Source organism: Phasianus colchicus, chromosome 17 (genome assembly GCF_987193195.1).
Source record: "Phasianus colchicus chromosome 17, bPhaCol1.hap1.1, whole genome shotgun sequence".
Classification (NCBI taxonomy): Eukaryota; Metazoa; Chordata; class Aves; order Galliformes; family Phasianidae; genus Phasianus; species Phasianus colchicus.
In genome coordinates, this window is record NC_143452.1 from 4,618,657 (window position 1) to 4,641,949 (window position 23,293).

Consider the following 23,293-nt stretch of genomic DNA (forward strand, 5'->3'; position numbering starts at 1 on the left):
CAGCCCCAGGTCACACCATGCAGCTTGCTGTGTTCTGGACCCTGAACTCTTGGTTGGTGTAAGACAGCTTTAGCATTATCCCGAGAGGTGTTAAATGCATGTAACTCTTCGAAGTTAAAGCACTCAGAGGCAGTGAGCAGTGGGTTTCCAATGCAGTCCATGAAAAAGCTCCATAAGCCATCTGAGCTGGTATACCCGTATGACCGGTTTCTATTTTCTTATTTCTTAAACAAAACAAAACAAAATAATATTATAAACAATAACAACAAGCAGCCCACCTCACTAATACAGCATCTAAATCTCTTAAATGGCTGTGGTGGGGCTTGATTGCCTCACCCACAGGGATTGCAGTGCACTCCAGGCTGCATGCTTTAGCTCAGCCATACTTCAGTGAACCAAAGGTGTGACGTGCCCAGGGTTCACCCACACAGCTGAGGTGGGATGGTAAGGACAAGGCAGTCTGTGGGTGCTGCTCTCCTCAGCATGCCCTCCCTGCTTCCAGGCGTCTGCAGCTAGCAACAGGATTTAACAGTCCTTGCTGCCACCTTCTTCTGGAATTGAAGCTGCTTTCTGAACCAGCTTGTACTTGTGGCCCCTGCAACGTCCTGTGGACATGAGTTCCACCCTTTGATTGTAGACTGAACCCAAATTACTTTTTTTCCCATTTTTTTTTCTCTTGCATTATGAGTAAGATTGAGTAATCTATGACTACAAATCATTGCTATCTCAGGATTGCTTGGAATACGAGGAAACCAGCTTTGAATCTTTTCTGGGTGCCTTTCTGGGCAGTTACAATGCCAAAAGTGGCTCAGTGCCTGAGTACATACTCACTTTTGCACGTACACCTCCTGAGGATCCACCTGATGTGCTGGACAACGCACACGGCTGTGAGTCAAGAGACGTGAGACTGGCTGCAGCTCACTTTTTTCTGGTAGCAATCTTCGCCTCAGTTTCCCCTCTTCCTCTTTGCCTCTTTTTTTCCTACTTAGATTGTAAATTGTTCTGAGCTGGCGCAATCCCTCTTTATGTGCTCAGCACTGTGGTGATGAGATCTTGGGAAAGAGAAAAATGGATACGTTGCCCTAATCCAAATCATAATGACAATTGGATGATATGGATGGACTTCTCTGAAATTTCCCTATCACTAACTTTTATGCTACCCATCACAGCTGCACATCCCTAAAGTGACAGCACCTATTGGCCTAACATTATTATGCATAATAATAATTTAACTAAAATAGCAACAGAAAATGTGCATTACACCAAATGAATTTAAATTGATTTTTTCCTCTTTCTCGAAGCTTATTACTAATTGGTATTTTTAGAGCAGAGATTCATTTTCATACACTAAAATTAATGGGCCATATCAGCGGGCGTGAATCAGGATAGCTCCATTGAATTCAATGGGTCCTATATCATTTACTCCAGTGGAGAATCTCACCTACTATTCCAAAGAGCATTTTCTTCTTTTAACTCACAAAGTAATTGCATTTTCAGTCTTATGTCCTGATCCTGCAAATAATTGTGCAAGACATTAACTTTATGTAGATAAGAAGCACTGCTGATGCCACTGCAGTTGCTCACATGAGGGAAGTTAAGGTTTTGCAGGATCAGACCTTAAAATGCAAATGAAATCATGGTAAAATCTAATGTGTTCACAGTAATAACTTAGAAATGGCAGTACTTAATATGTAGGCTGTCCGAATACTTAAAATTTCTGCAAATTATATTGTGCAGTAAAATAGCAGAAATTAGATTATTTAGGTTGATTAACACTTTTTATTTATTATTAGAAACTGTTCTTTTTTCTTTTTCTTTTTTTTTTTTTTTTTTGCCCTGGAAGCTCTGTCTCCTGCATCATCTGCAGCAAATCTGAAATTCAGCAGGGAGATAACCTTTGGATTAAAGATGTGCTTTCTTCCTTAGCCCCCAAGAAATTCCAACTCTCGTCTTGCTGAGGTACAGTGTTTTGAAACAGCCAATTCGCTTCTTGCTAGAAAATTTGGCAATAACTACTGATTGAAACAGGAATTTATAAGTCTTGATTTTCTCTACCCCTCCTCTTTCCAAGAAAAGAAAAAAAAGTGCTTTGCTGCTAGTGCCCTGGGTCTCAAATGGTAGGCTGATGTGCTAACAGTGTGAGCTTAAAGCCTGCTGATGGTGCACAAAGGATGGGGTTACCAAGTTCCTTACATAACAGAGAAACAAGCAGGATGGGGTTACCGTCTTCTTTACACAACAGAGAAACAACTCTTCTAAGGAATGAAAGAAAAACAAAAAAAGATGATGAAATTAGGCAATCACAGTTTAAGAAATATTAGAGCTTCAGGATTTTGTATCCTCTGGCCACCTTAACAATACAGTCTACAATAGCAGGCTCACATACCCTCCTTTTTCTTACCACTACTGAAATATTCAGTGTGTACGATGAGCACAATTAACATGCAATGGGCTTGACTTTACTATGGAGATAACACTTTTTTTTTTCCCCCAGTTTTTGTATGTAATATATACATTACCGTGTACTTTGAGGTTTTTTTCTGCTTTGAGGCAAATTGAGTTTGACATTTATACAAGAAGCAATAAAACTGATGCAGTCAAAGTATATTCCTAAAACAAGTTCAGTAATGTCTCTTCCAAACTACATTTGAGTTAGTGGAATAAATGCCTTTTCATGTTTGCAGTTGAAGTACTGGCCAATTCTGCCAAATGGTTTTTGGAAAATTGCCTTCAGAATTGACTTTCCCTGGGGAAGATTTGCTTCTATGGAAAACAGAGATACTGGGAGAATTTGAAAGAGAGAGAAAGCAAGAGGGAAGGCAGAGTGAATAGGTTAAAGGGTAACTTTAAACAGGTGGCTTTTATTTCTCTTTGCCCAAATTGTTCTATAATTTCTTGCCCTAAAACTTTCTGGTTAACTACAGCAAATTTCTTTTCAGCAAGAGCGGCTCCATGCTAATCCAGCTTTGCTGTTACCTTGGCTCAGACTGGCTGTTTCTCTCCCTCCAGGCTTCGCATTTCCTGGGAGCAAACACAAGGTGGGGAGTTTTGTCCTTCCCATACAGATTCCAGCTTATCCATCTGGGAGTCCTGAGTAATTTTGGATCCCATGGGTTTGCTTCATCTCAGTTGAGAAAGGGAATGGTGTGAACATTTTTACGAAGCCATTAGTGTTAGTTGTCTTGAATAGAGATGCAAGTTTGAAATCCCATTAGTCACCTTATTTCCCTCCCTGACCTGAAAATGTGCAAAATATGAGTTCTTTCCTCCAGTTTGGTTAATCTGTTTTGTTACCTGAAGAAAAATATCTACATAGGATGCTGCGATTGCTATTGAAGTCTGGTTTTTTTCACATATAGCCCTTCTGGGTTACTTTACAAGTCAGCGTGCTTTGGGAATCATACAGAGAAGGAATCTGCTCTTTCTCACATGTGTTAAATGATATTTCCTAGTCCAACTATGGATGATCTGACAAAAGGAAACGTATTGCAAATGTGTCAAACATCTTTCTCAATACAGTTTTCCACATTGCATTTTGGAGGTAAGCAGGATAGTTTTGCAAATCATGTCTAGCAATGTGATGTCTTCAGCCTGATAGCAGAGCTGCAGAAAAAGAAGGGTTCCAGCAGGGATTCCTAGTACCACTGTGTTCGCATCATGATTTCTGATCATACTGGGGCCACTCCTTAACACTGCCCAGCCCTGGGACTCAATTATCGTTTACTGCTTGAAAATCTTGAATCCCCAAGGCTGCCATGACTTTGGCATAAAACTCTTTGACGTTTCCTGCTGGCACAGCTCTCTTACGCCCCTTAGACAGCACAAAGGGAACCTTGAGAGTCTGGTACATGGCTCTGTACGTCTTGCTTTTGTGATGGCACCCATGAAACTGATACGAGCAGCTAGGAAAGGAGGAGGGAGTTTATTTTTAGCTTGCACCAGGAAAACAGCTGCAGCATTTTCTCGGTGTAGAAGATGTCTCACAAGACACAGGGAGGCCTGTCTCATTGCCTCCAAACTTTCCCTCTGAGGAGTTTCAACCTTTCAAGGCTCCCCCTGCGCAAACCTCCAGCTCATGTGCACTGATGAATGTAATTCTAGAGCTTCGTGGAGGAAACCAGAACTATTTTTATTTTTGGTTGAGTAAACCTTTAGCATTTAACAGTCAGGTGTTTATTTCACTTCCCAAACTGCCTCCGGCTCCAATAATGCTTAGCATGATCCTTTTCTAAGGAGGGGAAAAGGGAAAGGGGATTGAGTTAAATGCTCTCAAAATGGAGAGATCTGAGGAATCACAAACTCGTACCCACTGCCACACATCCTACCTCAGCCCCCTCCTCCCTCTCTTTGGCCCTCCTTGGAAGGAACCTGACAGGAAATATCTTAGAGGTAGGGAATTTTCAATGAAAATATTATTTCTCCATCTGCCCACTTTTCCGCCCTCGCAGGTTGTATGGCTAAGTGACATTTAGGAATGTGTATCCTGCAGGCCGCGCGGTCGCCTGGCTCCTCACACATTGCTTTCCCAACAGAAGCACATCAGGGCACCATGCCCTGCTCTCTCCCAAATCTCACAGGACACAGTCGACCTTTTGGGGCACACCGTGGCCTTGCAGAGCCATTTCAAACCTTTGCAGCTCCTCTGGGGGAAGAGGTAGACCCCCTTCCAGCGAGCTTTCCTGTGGCCTTCCTGGGAGGCAGAAGGAGGGTGGGTCCTCCAGAGCTCCGGGATAAAAAAAGCCAACAACTGTGAAACCTACAGAAAGTTGGCTGATATTGCATGCACGCAGCTATTCAAACCAGATGCTTGCATGCCTTCCTGCCCACGCTACCTTACCCACACTGATCCGCTCCTCGCCCAACAGGAAGTTTCAGTTTTTTGTACCTTGAGCCATTTTCAACAAAAGCCAGAACAGGAGAAGGACGCACATGTGTTGCGATGACCTACAAGAGGCTGCGGTCACCAAAGCACAAGCTTGCCCCTTCTTCCAGAAGTTGCCATGTTGCTCTCTTTTTCCTTGGTCAGGCTCAATTTATTCCAGGCGGTTAGGAAGTGTTAAGGAAACATGGTTTGACGCATAGCGTGTGTCTGAGAGAGGGAAGAGGAAAATGACAGACGTTAATTTATGTTGGGAATAAACACCGGGGGGAAATGAGTAATATCGGGACAAATTTTAGTCTTCCAACCACCTCCTTCTCGAACTGGTTTTAAAAAATTTCTCTTGCCTATGTCTAATTCTGTTTTGCTCTTCAGTGATGTCTCCCCACATCAACCTGTAGTGGAAATGCTGAGTCACGACCTGAACCAGTGATTGAGCACCTGGTGGGAAGGCAGGGCCAACCCAGGGGAGTTCAGCTGCATGCAATACACCTGAGTGACTGGAAAGGGCTGGAGCCAGGATCCATCCCATCCCAGACCTCACTTAAGAGTTGGAGGTGGAGATAAGGTTATTTTGCTGGAGATCCCTACCTTATTGAGGCCTTCCAAAGGTAAGCAGTTTTTCTTCCTTTGTTTCTGCGTCTGTAACTGCTACATTTAGGCTTGTTCTCCTTTGCTATAGCCTAGGATAGTGCTACTCTTCTATTATTGCTGTACTTTCCATCACATTATAGTGTTACACAACCCAATTCCATGTTCTGTCCCAATTTCCCTGTGTCTGATGTCCTCATTCCTAAATGTTGTTTGTAAAGCTGCATCTTCAATGTTATTTCTAACTCCTTCCAAGTCAAATCTTACCAGTGATTCTAAGTGAGGTGCAGTTATTTCAACTTGCTCTACTTGTGACAGCATAGGCTTCTTCAAGCAGTGGCCACTGACAAAGCTATCACTTTGGGAGAGCTTCATGCCCTGAACCCAACTGAATCAACTGAATCCATCTAACCTTAACAAGGAGGCAAGATCCAGAAAAAGGTGGGGTTTTTTTGGTTTTTTTTTTTTTTTTTGGTTTTTTTTTGTTTGTTTGTTTGTTTTACTTCAGTGTGGTTATGGTAAAGACAAGAGTCGATGTCAAAACTTTAAAGAGCTTCCCTGCGGAGTCCAGATTTCTACTGAAGCTGGATGTATTAATCTATATATCAGCAAGTGGGTTGACTTTTGGTGTTCTGAACATAACTTGAAATTAGTGAAACCTGCTATAAACTATAAATCTGCAGTTCACAGTGCAGCAAGTCAAGCATGCCAATGGATTCCAATGAGGCAGAGAATTCAGGCTACCATTCTGAAGAAAGGCAAGAATTATTCAGTGCAGGCTTGCTAAACAGTAACCACTTTGCCAAAGTTTCTGTTTATTTTTTCTTTGACTTCTAATTTCATGTCTTAGCCATTTATTCTCATTTCTTCCTTATTCTCTCCAAGTCCCTTGGCAATATCTGTATTACTGTTTGAGCCTGGTCGTACTCACACTGTATTTGATAAAACAGGGGTGTGAGAACTACTAATAGAGGAGGCTGCAAACCATGAAAAAATTTTAACATGACCCTCTCCCTTCCCAGATCACCTATTATATGTATGTGAGCCTAAAATCTATAGCCTTGTGTTATCATAGTTCCATGGAAACTCAGTTGTCAGATAAGCTAGTGAGATCAGAGTTAATATTTCCTACCCAGAGGTTATGTTTATGTGACAACTTTCCATTAGTAGTGAATCCAACACTTTTCATTCCTGTCCTGGCTGAGACATTGCTGCTATGTTGTGCGCTGGGCTTCTGAAGTGATTTTGGCTGGAAAACACCAAGGGAAAGGTGGTTTGTTTTCATCCACCTCATGTGTTAATGCAGGCTGTGGTAGAGGGGTGGGACCCAAGGACAGGAGCTGACCCCACATCACCCACAGCTGAGTGATGGTGCTTTGCCATTGTGCTTGGCTCTTTTGCATCCAAACCCCACTAGTTGCTGTAATTAAAGACATAAGAAAAACACATGTTAGCAATTTTCTTATTGCAAACTTATCAGGTTTTTATTTGTTACTTCTTACTCCCTGTGAAATGCAATTACTCATTGGCATAAGTCTGAAGCTGGATGGATTTCTGGAGTAAGAAGAAAAAAGTCTCTTTTGTTGTGTTACACAAGATCATCAGAAAGGTGATCAACCACATAAGCACATACACACCCCCTCCCCTTCCCATACCTATGGGTTAGCTCACAACTGTGTGGGTACAGGCTTTGTGAGCTGAATAACCCATTTATCTCCACGTGGAAAATCAATAGATTGAAAATAATTAGCTGGATGTGAGAAGAGGCAAAGAATCAGACAACTGTTATTTAAAGCAAGGCTTAGGCATGTAGAAACAAGGTAAAATGAGAGGAGAGAAGGGAGGGCAGATGTGAAAAAGTGGTGAATCCAAAGGCACCGAAATGTGTTCTTATATAACCCGTCCTAAGCCACTCCACACAAGAAATACTTCCTTGTCAAGATTTTATTTGTTGTCAAGTAGGCAGATGCCAGGCTAAGCAGTGCAGATCAGAGAAGTAGCAGCAGGATGGGCAGAAAAATGGGCTGTTAGTGGTAGTTATCCACTGTAGCCGCAGCAATGGACAGACAAGTCAGGCAGAATATGGTTCTCTCCTCCTTCGTGTCAGATTGACTTGTTGACTACTGCTAAATATAAATAAATTCAGTGAATGAGAAGAACATGCCTCACCATTTGGTAGATGAAAACAACTCAAGAGAGAGAGAGCTCAGCAATGCACCAAACTGCTTGGGGATAATCCAGCTGAGCTCTGGAGTGCGTTACGTCTGTTTGTTTTTTAACACCTATGTCCTTGCCTAAACCAAGGGTTCTGCGTTCAGCTTTAGGTTCTAGAGCACCAGAAGTTCCTGAAGTTGTTTTGCATTTTGTTTATAAGGAAAATTTTAGGTGTCCATTATCACAAAAAGGACACAGAACCTGAATGAGAAGACTTCTAGATGATCCTAGACAAAAACAGTACAGGAGAAATTTCTTGTGGAGTTGGAGACTATTTACAAGGAGAGAATAAAGCAGAAGCACTATAGGCCATATCCAGGGTTACCATTCTGGGAAGGCTGTATGTTAACAGGAATGCATTTATTTTATGATTCATCAAATGCAAAATTGATATCTTTACATGTGACAGATGTTGAGGGGGAGAAGCTGCAATGGCTAAGTTCAGATCCAAGTTCAAATTCAGGGAAGTTGAGCTGTTGGTTTTCAACCACTGCAGCCACTCAGGTTGGGAAAGAAATTAACCTAAACCAGCCTAAACAGTTCTGTGGGCTAATGCTTTTTCTGGGGTGTTTGGGCTCTTTCAGATAGATAGCAGAGAGGAAAGACATATTCATCTTGTCCATTTTCTGTACAACGTTTCCCAGAATTTTTCAATTTATTAGGTAGGATGGCAATACTTTCTGCCTTTCTTTTTATATTCAGAGCTAATATGTTTGCCCTTCTCACTTAGTCAGAAGTTCATATGCCTGCCTTTTGTTAAGAGAACAGAAAAACGTTAAACGCTTTACACTGAAAAGGCTGCTTTTAATGGCTCCTATGGATCTATTTGATTGTAACTACAGAGAACATGACAAAAAAATTGAGTTACAATAGGAAATAAAAGAACTTATCAGGGAAGAAGAGGAGAAAGAGGCTTGCTGAATTACATGGGCAGAGGTTATGCCAGTTCTCAGCTTGGGTTCTGTGCTGCAGGAGATTGGTGAAAACACACAAAGAATTCTAGCAGGCTCCAGAGAGCAGATAAACCTGACAGAACTATGAGAAACTCATCAAACATCTTTTTTTTTTTTTAAAAAAAAAAAAAAAAGCCTCAGAAAAGAAGGGGTTGCAGTGATGACTGGGATGAGTCAGGCGTGTACAGGAATGTCAGCAAAGGTGGTATCAGATTAAGGAGGAACCCCAGCCAACTCCACTTGGGCAGATAGCTGTCTCTCAGCCCTCCTCCCACCTGATGAGATCCTGTTCTGGGGGCCAGGGCAGGTATAGGGCTGGGAAGCTCCAGTGTTTCTGCTTGGAGCAATAGCTGCTCTCAGGATTATCCTTCTACTGCATTGCTACTGCAGTGTCACTTATAAGCCACTTAGCAAGAGGAAAGCAAAACTACATTATATGGAGGGGGGGAAGGGTAGGTTGGGAGCAAACCTCCAGGCTTCTGCTTCTGAAAAACAGTAAACTCCCCCAGTACAGGTCTGTCTAGGTGACAAAGCCCATGATGCACTGTTCCTTGTGAGTGCAAGTCTGAACAGCTTTGCCAGGCTGGGGGAGCATCAGCTGCACTGCTCTCCCCAGCAATTTCTCAGTGTCAAGCTGTTAGCAAATGCACCCTGCTCCTATGCTCCTGCCCCTGGGCAGCAGCATGGCTGCATGTAGAGTCTTGTGGTAGAGGGAAGAGGGAGACGGCAGAGCTCCCAGACCGCCAAGCAGGTTTTTGCGGTTTTGTTTAAGATGCTGAATCAGAGTTTCACCTGGAGGGAAGGCAGGAGGGGATGGATCATGGTTGGCAGGTGTCTGAAGGAATACTCCAGTGCATATATCTCGGAGGCTGGCAGACTGCACCGCTTGGCTGGAGCGGCTGTTTCTGCTGTTCCAAAGGCAGTTAACGTCATTGTCAGACAGGAACGTGCTGGTTCTTGTCGGGTGGCCCTACCGACAAGAGAAAACTCCTTTGAACAAATGTACAGCAATTTGAAGGGATAATGAAATTCAGCATCCACCCAGGCTGCTAAATGCACCAAGTTACAAAAGGTTCGGAGCTCAGTTTTGTCCTGCCGGATCGTCCTTTTTGCCCCCGAGAGCAGCTTCTTTGCACTGACTGCACTTATCCTGCACTGCAGGCAATTGCTCTGGGGAGTGATCTGTTGTTCTGTATAACCACAAGGGGCACAAAGGTGGGCAGCAAGCATTGATCTTTGGACATGAGGTGAAGGGGTATGACAGGAGCCTGCTACCAGCTCAGAAGCTGCTGTGCCATAACCACAGAAAACACTGAACACCCAGCATGGGGATGGGCAAGCTTTTCATCAGAAGTACGTTAATATTCTCCCAACTGCTGTAAGCACCAGTGAACTTCTCAGCATTTGGCAGTGCTTAGATTATTGACTCCAGTGAGCTGTTCTCTAATTTTCTGTTCTGCCCTGGATTGCTCTCATCTGCCTGGTCTTGTTACGCTGACACAGATGTGTACTGAGCTGTGCTGCTGTGCTGGGTCACTAGATGGTGTACAGCTGTGCTGATGCACAGGAATTCCAACCAAGGAGAAGGCTGGGAAGAGGAAGTGGAAATAAGATGTTTCAGCTCAAGCAGAAAAAGGTTATAGCATTAACATTGCCTTCAGGTCAAGATTAGGTGCACGACTAGAGTTGGTTGGAAGAAGCTTTCATAGCCCCCAGTGACCGTATTATGCCAAGTTTAAAACAGTCTTTTTGTGCCCTCGCTTCCATGTGTATTAAAATTCACCAGGAAGATAAATACTTACTTCATTGCCATCTGTTTTTATTCTGCTAGATAATGTAATCAAGACTATTCTGTACACGAGATGTATTGCTTAACTAAATATCATCCAAAACAACCTACGGATTTTTGAAAGTCACCAGTATTTGTTGGCATTCAAGACCGAAGCAGCTGGATCAAGACAAGGCAGGCTATAAACTAGGCATTTCTCTGCCCCTTTGCTGTTGCTTGAAAACTTCCATCAAAGATTTATCTAAAAGAGGAAAAAAAAAAAAATTGCTGAAGCAGAAATCTGTTTTCTGGATTTTCTTTGAGAAACTCTGAGGTTTAATTTAAGGATGATTTATTTTCCATGTTTGATTTCAGGAAACTAAAACAGAAGAAGAAAAAAACATGCTTCCATGTGGGAGAAGGCACCATTTTTTTCATGTAATCTCCCTACAAAAAAAAAAAAAAAAAAAAAAAAAGCATAAAAGTATGGCAACATGGCTCCAAATAGTTTTTGCATTGGCTGAAATTTTCATTCGAAACAAACAAGCCCATAAATGAACACACTATCAATCAAATTCTGTGACTTGCCCAAAGCCACAAGGACAAAACAACAAAGAACAGCACCATGTACTTAAATCTGAGCACCACACTCTGCTCCGGCCACTGGGCCTTGGAGTTTGCAATTAGCAACAAGATCCACCAGAGATAAGTGGGCCCAGCTCAGCCTCTGACTCTGCTAAGTTTGCCTGAAAGTGGTTATGTGGGTGGTGCAGAATTTGTCAAACATGATGTTCACAAAGATCTCCCTAAGTGCAGCTGAGAAAAAAACGAAGACAGCCCTACCATAAAGTGACACATAATTCAGCTGAAGTGAAACATACTGATGCAACAGCGGAGAATAACTCATTCCCCTTAGGCGAAACTCATCCAAAAAGCTAATAATGAAAACTGAAGGACTCCAAACCATTATTTCTACTTTCCAGGCCAGCAGCAGGGATAGCTTATGTGGTTAGCAGCTGACTCCTGAGTCGTGTTCTCGTTTCCACTGCTAGCTCACTGTATGATCTTGCAGCATCGCTGCTCAGGCCCTCAGTTTATTTATTGGTGTGATGTGGATATAGCTTGATTGCAGAATCTTTAATTGATATGTGCAAAATATTCTGAATGAATATGGATGGAGCTTAATGTTGAGGCAGGCGTGTCCTTTCAGGGTTGTTGTTTTTTTTTTGCCTGATATTTAGCAGAGAGTTAGAGAGGGAGAAGTCCAATGTATGCTCGTCTTGTCTGGGTGGAAAGGAGAGAAAGAAAAGTGATTGGTGCTGCTTTTCATATTCTAGATAATGTGAGGTATTGGGACCACAAGCTGGCTGGTCTGTGCTGGCAGCAGCTCCTGGAGAATGGCTTTCAGCAATGCAAAGGATCATACCAGCACAGGTCAAGGAACCATGTAGGCCTGGGTTGAAGGCTGCTTGAACTTGCACTCCTGCCAAAAATTAATTCTTAAGCTACCAGTGTAACATCTTTACATTTTCTGGCCAGACTCTACATCTGTAAGACACTGGGAAACAGAGCAGTTTACACCCAGTCCCTGGATCACATGGGAGCTGCCCTTCAAGGTACTCCTTGAGGACTTCATCTTGGCATCCATTCTCAGCTGGTGGCTTCTCAACTTCCTAAGCTTACAGCTCCCCCAGTTTAGTATAGGAGTGTTGAATGGAACCTGTGCTTCTGTATCCAGGCAGATTCATAAAATCATTAGTTATCACCAGTGTTTTGAGCTTCTGCAAGGAAAATGAGAGAACATATCTAGATCACCAGCAGTTACGGGGGACACAGAGCCCAGATTAGCTACTGTCAGTGATAAGGACTTGGAAAGAGGTTAATCCCTTAGCAATGGCCCATTTTAACCCTTGCCTTGGTCTGTAGTTTAGAACTGGAGTACAAACACAATGCTTTCTTGAAAAGTCTTTCAATTAATTTGAAGTGACCAGACCAGTTACTATTGGCTTGTAGGAACACTGTGGACAATATTTACAGTGATTAGCCTGACAAGCTAAGTAATCGCTTTGCAGTTAAAATGCTAAAAGTGATGGAGCTAGATTTTCAAAAGAAGCATTTCATCAGAGCTTCCTAAATAAAATAATTGTAGGAAGTATCTAGAAAGTGGAGCTGGTGGCTGGAGTTGTTTCCTTCTGTGCTGGTGCATGGCCACTCTTTGCTGTGACTTACAGATGTTATTGCAGCTGCTACAGCAGCAGACATATATAATCACTGCATAGGAAACAAACTTTAGTTCAAGTTTTGGGACAAACACTATTTTTGTGTATTCTTGAATGCTACAGAATCACTAAGTAGCCAAATTAAACACAGATACTCTGCACACAGAAATGTGGGCTAAATTATACTTGTTTTTAGGGTTATATTGGCAGGTTTTGGATTGGAGAGCACCTTAGGCTACAGAGATGTGCTCTGCCAAACTGTTTCAGATGCCCTGTCCACTTGCTGGGCACTGAAAAGACACTGTTGTAGACTTAGCCAGAACCTGCTTTATCAAGGCAAAGAGAGGTGGGGGAGAAGATAGCACTGTCCAAATTTGGGTCCAGAGGGATCTGGCACACCTGTTCTCCTGTCAGGGATGTGAGGGCATTTAATATAGAAACTTTCATGGGTGGTAAGTAAATGGGATGAGAACTCAGAATGACTTCATCCTTTTTTCCCATTGTTACCAGGTATTCTGTAATAGCACTGGCAGGCTGTAATCAAGACTGGGACCTGCTGTGCTAGCACTTGTATGGACAAGCACATAGGCACATAGGCACTGTTGTTGCCCCAAAAGTTTAGGGATCTTGAAAGGAAGATGATTTTGGCTGTAAGGATGGTATGACAGGCAAAGAGCAGCAGAATAGGGGATGGAAAGGACTTATTCAGTGTCAGGAGAAGTTTGAAAAACTTCTGCTTCCTGTTCTGGCAGTTCAGATACTTGTGGGCTATGCCACAGAAACACTGCCACAGAGTGGAATCGCTCTAGAATGAGAAGCAGAAGCTGCTGTGTTCCCTCACAGCTGATAGAGCTCCTAGAGATCAGCCACAGCTCCTCACCGTTCAAACACCTACAGCTCTTTAGGGCTGAGTTTTACTTACCATCTCCCTGTTTCCCACCATGCCACTTGTGGAGAAATCAGACATTTGGAAAAGTGTAATCTAAGTAGCAACAGTTGCTCCATATCCTGGAAGTGATTTTTGATGTATCTGCATATTTTTTCAGTTTCCCTCTCTGTCTCAATCGTGATATCTGGGAGCGTTTGCAAATCAGTTGAAAGCATTATCCCATATCAGATATGAACAACAGTTTTCCTTCTCACCCATCCCCATCCATGCTTCCACTTCCTCAGGCAGATTTCTCAGGAGGAACCTGGGTGAATAGCCAGCCTTGCTGGATGCTTTGAAGGGCGATATAGTTTAATTGTGCCAAAGCATTAGGGAAAGCAAGTAGTTACTTAAGCTGAAAGTCCTGATTAGGAGATGCCTTCATCCACAAAGATATATGTTGATCCCACCTGCACACACAAAGAGTTCAGAGCAGTTAGATGCAAGATTGCAGCTGATCTCAACATCTGCAGAGATGAAAGGAGCTGCAGCATCCAAACCATGCTAGGCTTTATTCAGAGAGATCCAAACTGGGAATTTGGATTCCATTGCAACTAGAAACAAACTGGTAACTGGTTCAGCCTGCCAAGCAATGCAGCAATTAGTGAAAGTTCCCATAACCTCTCTGCTAGGTTCTGCCAGCAGCAGAGTTTGCTCTGTGTTTAGTTTGCTGGGGTTTCCTTCTGGAAACTAAAATAACACCAGCTTGATGCAGTTTCCCTCCAGAGATTCAGTGAAAGTAAATTACATCCCTCTAACAGGTAATACTTTCTGAATTGCGAGCACCAGCTCTGGGTGTTTCAACTAGAAAAAACTTTAGGTGTCAGAGAGCGGAGGGAGACGCAAGCAACCCTGGAAAGCCATCCTTTAATGCATCGCTATGCTCTGTTATGTGGGACATTCCCTTTCTCTTTACCTTGGCAAGAAATGGAAGCTCTGACTGGGTGTCTCACAGTGGATAAGAGGGGGTATCTCTGCATGATCCCACCAGATCCTGGCAGAGATCCTTCTCTGTGATCTGAGAGCTCTCCTCTGCCTAAAGCTCCCCAGCTCGACTGGAGGTCACTCTTCTCTGCCATCCCCGCCACCAGGCTTCTGCAGCTCATTTGTTTGGAGCAGCTGGGATGCTCAGTTTCGCATTGATTACCTTCCCAAATAACCTACAGAATCATTTCACTTGAAGTACACTGAAGTTAACCTCCACGTTTAACATGTTTTCTGTCCTTTCACTGCTCAGTGCCCTGTTTGAATGACCGTACTGAAATACATCTCTACACTTTTCAAGCACTGACATCCCTTGACATTCCATATAACATGTGATTCTCATCTATGTACCTAACAGACCATAGCCCTCTGTGTTCTCTCATCCTGCAGTTCTTGACTCGCTTCATTCTGAAGTCAGAAGCTGATTCTGGTTCCCATATCAGAAACACACAGAGCTAAAATAGCAAGTACCTCCCTGCAGCTGACTATGGAGGTTCCTCTGACTGCAAACTTCCTAACAAAAAATGTCTGTTGTGCTGGGCAGGACATCAGGAAAGGAAAAAATCCCTCCTCCTCCTCTTCTCATCCCACTCACTCCTATGAAGGGATTTGCTCTGTGGTGTGTGCTTTTTTTTTTTTTTTTTTTTTTAATGTCCTGAAGGAGTTAGAAATATTTTTTTATTATTATCATTTTGGACTGAAAATTTCTCTTAATTCCTCTCTATTTGTTTCAACAGATTTCCTCCTGTTTACATAAATTAAGGATCAGGTCCCCGGTTTCCAGTCCAGCCAAGGAGGACTCAAGCACAATGAGAGAGATTGTCCTCTCAGGATTTCCAGCTGAGTAGAGTCCAAAGAGCCAGAAATGCTGTGGGAAGGACTGTTTTCAGGGAAATTCCACCCCACATTTTCCATACATAGCATGTAAGTAATGTCACCCCGGATAGCCAACCTTCTGAAGTCCTCCTGCTTCCCTCAGCCATTTTGGAAATGCATGTGTGTATATAATCGTTTATTTTTTTTTAAAGTGCCTCGCTTAAAATGAAGCTGTGACACCATCATTTGATTTCTCATTCCCTCTGAAAGTGTAGAAGGACAGCATTTACTTTGGGGGTGCTGTCCTAAGCTGGTGAAAAAGTGCTGCTGAGCCCTGCTGTAGTTGTGCCATGGGGGGTAGGTAGGGCCAAGTGAGATATCAGGGGCTGATGGGGCACCCTGTGAAGCCAAAGCTCTGACACAGTAACTGATGCAGAGGAGCAGGAAGCTGGAGGCTTCACTTCTGGGTATGTTCTTGCTGCAAGCTCTGAGCAATCAGTGGTAATTCTGATCAGATGAATCCTTCCTCTCCTATCAGGAAGAAAGGCAACGTATGCCGGTGCTTTAATTTCATTTCAATTTGCTTTAGCAGAGATTTATAATTATTATAAGGAACAATTTTATAATGTAATTCTGTGTTGTCAGAGTAGGTTAGCTTTATGACCTGCTTTAAAGAATAAATGCGGCTTTAATTAAAACAAAACCAAGGAGAGAAGTACGGTCTTGTACCAACATGTTGCTGTCAGCACCCTGCTAACTGTCTGCACTGAACTGTAAGCTTCTGCTCACAGATACCAGTGCCAAAAACAGAGCTCGTGGCACACTTAAAGGTACCAGCGGCTTATTTTTAATTTGTATCTCAACTTTGTGTTGCTGGAGGTTTTCTAATAACAATTATGATGACTGTCAGAAATCAGACAGTAATGAATAGCAGCCCTTAGTAGGCTGTCAGGTTGTACAGAAGCGTAGCTGTGTGCATTAATAAACTCGCTCCCTTTTTGCTTAACAGCAGTGCATTTCCATTACCTGAAATGGAGTCACTTTTGGTTTAGCCTGGTACAAGATCAGAATCAGACTCATTAAATTTAGCCTTCAAGCTGCCGTCTTTCATGAGGTAAGATGATTTTGCTTCTACATAATGGATGTCACAGAGCTCATCTTCAGTACATGCTCACACAACTCGTAATTTTCTGTATTTGCATTACCTGACATGTGAGACAATATTAATGCTATATCACACTGAAGTCTCTTTGACATCAGCAAACAGAACCACCATGCAAACCAGAGGCTTTCTAGTATGCATGCACCATGCATAGCCCCATTTTTGCCTTCCTGTCTCCTTCACAAGGTCAGTGATATTAAGCTGACATCTTAAACCATTTCAGTATCACTTTGTCAGAATTCTTCATGTCTTAGTGTCCATCATACATCCGTATCTGAGGAGCTGTTGCACAGCTGGCACTGCGTAGCTTGGTTAGGTCCAAACACAATATTTTGGGGAGTAAAATCTGACTCCCTGGAAGTGAATGGAGATTTTGGTTTCAATGCTGTCATTTTCAATATTAATAATCCTATTATTTTCCTTCTCATTAACTTGGGAGTGAGAGAGCTATCTAGTCCTCTAACTACGTTTTGAGATAGGCACTCATTTTTGATGAATTTTACTCTGACTTGTTAAAATGCTTCAGAAAGTTCATTCTTTCCTATTAGGCAGTGAATGAAAATGAACGATAGAATTAATTCTGGGTTCCTAGTAAATGACATATGCTCAGCAGGCAGCATTTTCTAGGTGAAGAGCAAGATGCAGAAACAAAACAGTGAGGGGCAGATTGCATCCTTTCTCTCCAACCCTTCTCTGTAATATGTTCACCTGAACGCTGAGATCCATATAGGAGTCCATGATCATTGAGTTTCCCAGTGGGGGAACACAAGAAAGGAGACTGCAGTAGTTGTCAATATTGAAGAATCAAAGCCATGTATGGTAATGGAAAGCCAAACATTTGAGGGATAATTTATAGAAAATGAATTCTCTTCTCTGATATATAATTTTCTCAAATTCTTCTATAGAATAGGTAGTGAAATTGGTAAAAAAATAAATAAATAAAGAGCTAACAGTTTAGGATTTAATTTCCAAGTAGCTATCTTAGGAATAAAACTGTACTTTTCAGAAAAGATTTATTTTCATATAAGCTTGTCCAGTCTGGCATTAAGACAAGCAGCATATTATAATACCTCCTTTAAAATCAATAGACTAAAACTGAACTTTTTTCTGCTAAAATTGATGCCAATAGAATTTTCTTGGTCTTGGTGTGAGGTGGCCAGCACTAACTTCTGTGCCAGATCAGAACTTGATATGAAGAGACTCATGTCCTAAATGCTCTGCTCCATTAGAGAGATGATAGATCACTTCTAAATATCTTAATATAATTCTTGTCTGGGCAAGACATCCCCTGGCAGAATATCCTAAGAATCTTTTCAGAAAATACATAGTAGTTAATAAAATCTATTTCTTCCTGCTATTATTGCATACCTGGTCACAGGGCCAGATTTAGAATAGTTTTCCTTTTTCTGAAGGCCAAATTTTGGAGAGAGCTCAGTGTAAAGTGTCGAACTCTCACGTTCCTCATGGCTTTGGACACCCCTTGGACAGGAGCCATCTGTCTGTCCTGTGTTATCCTGTTGAGCACTGATTCACAACTGTATTTCAGGCACTATCATGCAGTAAATAGTAATGATCATTAGCAAACGTACATATCACCCGAGGCACTGAAACTAGTCAGGAGAGATACAAAAGTTAGTTCAAATAAATTCTGAGACATCTCTCAGCTACTTTTTTGAATGCTGCATGACTACAATAGCTTGTGATGATGAAATCAGCACCCATTTGGGATGGGTTTGCACTCCAGTTAGGGAGAAGTCTTTCTGTATGTGCTCTCACAGAGCATGTGCTGCATCTGACCCAGAAATATGCCCAGTCTTCCTCTCTCTCTTGTTAGTTTATTAAAGCATCAAAATTAGAATCATTTTAAAAAATGACATTCAGTGACAGGAACTCATTGTCTAGAATTAAGCTTGGCTCTGGAAGACGTGTCAAATGTCTAAGCCAAAAGATACTAACCTTGATCTTGTACATGCTTGGTGATGTCAGCATGGGCCAGAGGGAGTGTATGGTATAGACGTGTCATGGATGAAAAGAAGTGTCCTGTAGCTGATAAAAATATGTTTTCCCTTCATGCTCTTGTATAGTTTAATGTAAGTGTACCTAAGACCTTAATGTAGATATGGATGGACATTAATATAGCTGCATAATGCTTAGGTGGATAGCTGTTTTCTTGCTTGGCTCCTCTAGCAAAGTACCTCAGTGGCATTTCAGTGAGTTGTCTTGGTCTCTTCTGCTTCCCTGCAAACTGTCCTCAGATGGTCAATGTTGGAGCTTCCCGTGATGCTTTTCCTTTTGGGTCTCAGAGTTGTCCTACTGGTACTGAGATCTGAGAGTAAAGAACAAAATAAGCTTGGTTATGTTGTAGTCCTTATTGAAAAACCTGACATGTATACATGAAAAAAAAACATCTTTAGACCCTGTACTAGCAGTAGTGCAAAGAAACCTTTTGAAGCTGTCTCCATGTTGATTTAAGCTGGGTTTGATTTTCTGTAAACATACTCAAAAGCAGTGGTACTCTTTCTAAGGTTGTGGAGATCTTCCTCTCATTGCCATAGCTTGGTAATGAACAGGACTGGGAATGGCATTGGGAGACAGAGGAGTATAAAGCCTCTTGGTGTCTTGTAAATATTCCTTCATTTTTTATTTTATTTTATTTTATTTTTTAAAAGATAAAGCAGTTGAAATACCTACATTTCCAAATTTCAGTCAGGTGAAGTCCTCCCACTTAAACAAAATCACTGTAACAATCTCTTTGCATTTGCAAAGATATGAGGAAGAAAAGGAAGTGTTTATATTTTCCGTATTTAAATTTAAGTGAGAACAATGTCTTCTGATTATTTCATTGGATAAATTTAACATGAAGCATTGAAGAAATTCCTCCACAGAGCTCAGTGCCTCTGCATATAATGGAGAGGCAAAGGCAAGCAGCAGCCAACACGAGAAGACTTTGTACTGCGTGAAAGACTTTTCTTATATTAGCAAAGCAGACTACTAATATGAGATGATGGCACATTACTAATGCAGCAGAGTGTAGCTAATGCAAACAAAATACATTGGAATGCCTAGTTGGACTGAATGGAGAATTTGTTTGTCTCGAACCCAGATTCTGAAAATCAAAATAAACCCCCAGAAATAAGGATAATTCAGTAAATTCAGCTTGAGTCCATCAGATGCACCAAGGAATGTGTGGGCACCACAGGTACAGACAGGCCCAGGGATGGAATTCCCATGCTGACTTCCGAAGGGAATTGGGTGCTCACCTGTCCTTGGCACTTTGGATAATCTCTTTTTGCATAAATAAGAAATGACAATCATTTGCATTGACAAAATTACTAAGTCTATGTGATTAGCGATTAAGGCCATAAAACTGCTTTTCAAGCCTTTGAGAGCATTGCTGTCATTGAATTCAGGGCTGCATGTTCACAGCAAGTTCACCCCCTGCAAACAGCTGGCTGTAATGTTCTCTTTCAAGTGCAGCGGTGATTTTTTTTGCCTCCTTCCCCCCTCCTCCTTCTCTCAGCCCTTAATGACGATATTGTCTGCTGTAAATGGATAGGTTTGTGCAAATTAGAGAATCCTATCCCTATTTTCAGCTGAGAGTAATATCTCTCACAGCAAAGGGTCTGTGTAGACTTTGATGCATTTCACTCGAAAGACCATCTAATAAATTGAATACTTGTGTACTCTCCTGCAACCTCGAGGGCTGTGAGCTTCAGTGGGAGCTGCTTTGCAGCCAGTAGCAACTAGTCGCAATTTGTTATTAAAACTGCAGCTCCCCACTGCTTGCTGCTGCTGACTACCGTGAGGTTGGAGTCTGCTCAAGAAATGCAGAGAAAGCAGAAACTGAGAATATTCCCAAGCTCACCTTTTAATGAAGGCATATGGCATTCAGGATATTGTTATTCATGTAGTAATTGGCAGCGGCCTACACGTATTTATGGTAGCGCTCATCATGCTTGGAAAATTTTGGAATTGCTCCATTTTTATGGGCCATAAAAGCAAAGTTAAAGTATATAGCGAATACAAAGAAGCATGAATAAGTCCTTATAATTATACCCCGATATTTATGTATGCACACACAGCCATCAGGCAAGGAGACATTTTTTTCGTAGCTATTACTGAACTAAAGAGCAAACTGCATCTACGTTGTGCTAAGTCCAAATTAATAATTGTGATTTTTAACTGTCAAGGGAAAAATCGTACGTATGGTCCTGAGACTTTTCCTGGGTATTCTTGGCTGTATGTGAACTGGAAAGAAATATGATGAACCAGAGTATTCCCAATCAGCTGCTAAGCTTGATTCAAACATTTGAATTTAAGCTGGGACTGCACAAAAAGAACCAGCTCGGGGAGGGAGGAGGGACAGCTTTTTATAGCCATTTTTCTATAAAGAATTTAAAAAGTCCTTTTTTTTCCTTTTTCTCCTCTTTTATTGGATGGAGAGCCTGCAGTTTTGTCTGTCTAGTGATTCTTCCAGAGAGATGTAGGTGTGTGGTTTATGTTCTTACTGAGTAAAATTTCTGTTTTAATCTGTAATTGTAGAATTAAACTTCTGCTCCTGTAGCTATAGAGTTACCCATATTGATATTCTAATTCTGTGTTTTATATTAATGAAACCTCTTTTTTTTTTTTTTTTTTTTTTCAGTAGGCTGATTTAAGCTGGAAATAAGAGCATTTATGCCAGAGTAAGGATTCCACATGGAAAGATAAGAAACAATTGTGGTTTAAGGCCACAGATTTCAATTTCTGCTACTGAGAGGCTTCTCTTTTGAAAGGACGGTGCTGAGAGGAGGATATACAAATAAATGTTATGTGCCAATACTGGAGCCTGTGTCTGTGAGGACTGACAAGATAGATAATTTAGAATTGAAATAAGAAAGTTCATTTCTTTGTGATCCAAATTCACCAAAACTCACTTAATTTTTTATGCAGACATTTTGGATGCTTTTCAGTTGGGTTGCTCAGGAGGGTTGCTCAGCTGGGCTCACAGCAGTTCCCACATTCTGTATATAGGAGCTAAAGACCTAAATACTAGTTCTGATAATGATCTGCAGATGCTGACCTTGTAATTCTCATTTTCAGTGTTTAAAAATGAGTGTCTGAAACTCATCTCCCTCTTTCCCCCAACCAGAAATTGTAGTATTCCTGTTCTGTCTTAATATTTGAAATATAATGCTTGCAAAGACCACCCCAGTGAGGCAGGATTTTGTACTTCTCTATTAGAACCTTTCTCTTTCTACTTTGACAGCTGGTGTTGCAGGTAGGATTCTTTGGCTCACAGCATCTGGGCTGAGAAATGTTTTCTCTCCTTGGAGTCTCAGGCACTTCAGAATAATCCTTCAGAAACCATTTATCTGACTGAACGCTGAAATGTTTGGTAAAATTTACAGCAAACCACCCTCTTTCTCTACCCACACAGTTGCCCCAGCCTCACAGCAGAGCAGTTGTTAGCAAATTGGTTAATTGCCAGCACTTTGCTGATGTTTGCTATTCTGAGCCAGGGCTAGTCAACTCCATTCCTACTGATATGGAAATGACCTTAAACCCTTGTTCAGAATTAAAATGGGATTTGTTCTGAAGTTTACGAATTTCTCAGGCAATTATTTTTTTTTTCTGGTAACTGACTCTCAGCATTTGTACTGCTGCTTTCTGCTGGCAGGAGGAGGAAAAGGAGAGTTGTATTGGTAAGGTACTGGCAGGCAGAGCAGATGTGCTTCAGCCCCTGGCTCTGTCAGAAATCCCAGCTGTGGAACAAGGCAAAGTCTGTCATCTCCCCATGAGAATGGAGAGATGGTACTTCACTTCTTGATTTTTAAGATGCATTCATTTAGATTGGAAGGTCTTTGTGAGGAAGATTGCTTCTGTAGGATTGGATAGAACCTAATAGCATCAAGAAAGTTTAGGTTGGCATGATAATATTCAGAAAGGCAGGTAATGGATGTGACAGAGAGAGATCAAACAAAAGGGTGCTCTTGCAACACTTCTGTCCCTAGAATGAAACCAGAAACTTCAAAAATCTTGTGAAACCACTTGTTCTCCAGAGCTTACTACTTGAAGTTTTTGGACCAGTCCTATTTCAATTGTTTGGATAAAGCTGGAGGAATATCAAAACTTTTGGGTGCTGACTGGAGACCTCCAAACTGTCTGAGGTTTCTCTACCATTGACATAACCACGGTCTGTGGCTTTCAGCAATAATGTTTGTGCTGATTTTAGCAATTCAAATCCAGATGCAGCAACTGTGCCTGGCAAGACAGATGAGCCGCAGACCGCTTCTATCTATCTGAATGCGGAATCTCTTTTGGTAACCAGTTTTCTGCCAGCACACACAACCAAATTCTCATACAGCTTCCCTGGTTTGCTGGAGCACAGTCAGTACCATGAATATCTGTGTGGATATAAACAAGCTGGAAGCTTTTCTTTCAAGTACGTTACTTGCATATCTGGCTGATATGAACGATTGCAACATGCAGCTGAGTGAGCTTTTGCAGGTTTTATGGCATTCATTTTCTACAAGGAAGGAACGTCTCACTTGAAAATGGAAAGTGCAGCAGGGAAAAGGATCATCTTCCAAAACTGTATGTAGGAAAACATTTCATAGAATGATGGCAAACGTGATGTTTTAGAGGAGTGCAAGTATCTAGGCTCACCTTGGGGAGCCTTGGACTACTCCAAGGTGAGGTGCTCTCTGCACCTGCAAGGACTGTGTGCTGACCAACGTTAGCTTCTACTGCCCACCAAAGGCCTCATCCTGCTGTGGTCCAAGGGTCAGCAATTGGCA

The 23,293-nt window shown here is 41.9% G+C and overlaps 1 long non-coding RNA gene across 3 annotated transcripts; it reads left to right on the top strand.

The window, feature by feature from the left end:
* Positions 1-5,275: 5,275 nt before the first annotated feature.
* Positions 5,276-21,654, top strand: LOC116235177 (uncharacterized). 3 transcript variants are annotated; one of them, XR_016471988.1, is made up of 5 exons: positions 5,276-5,490; positions 5,794-5,911; positions 15,274-15,460; positions 16,362-16,466; positions 21,160-21,654. It is a non-coding gene; the product is annotated as an uncharacterized LOC116235177 (long non-coding RNA). The 3 variants fall into 3 exon arrangements; XR_016471987.1 differs by having other exon boundaries at positions 5,277-5,490; positions 5,789-5,911; XR_016471989.1 differs by lacking the exon at positions 5,794-5,911 and having other exon boundaries at positions 5,280-5,490.
* The last annotated feature ends 1,639 nt before the right edge of the window (positions 21,655-23,293 follow it).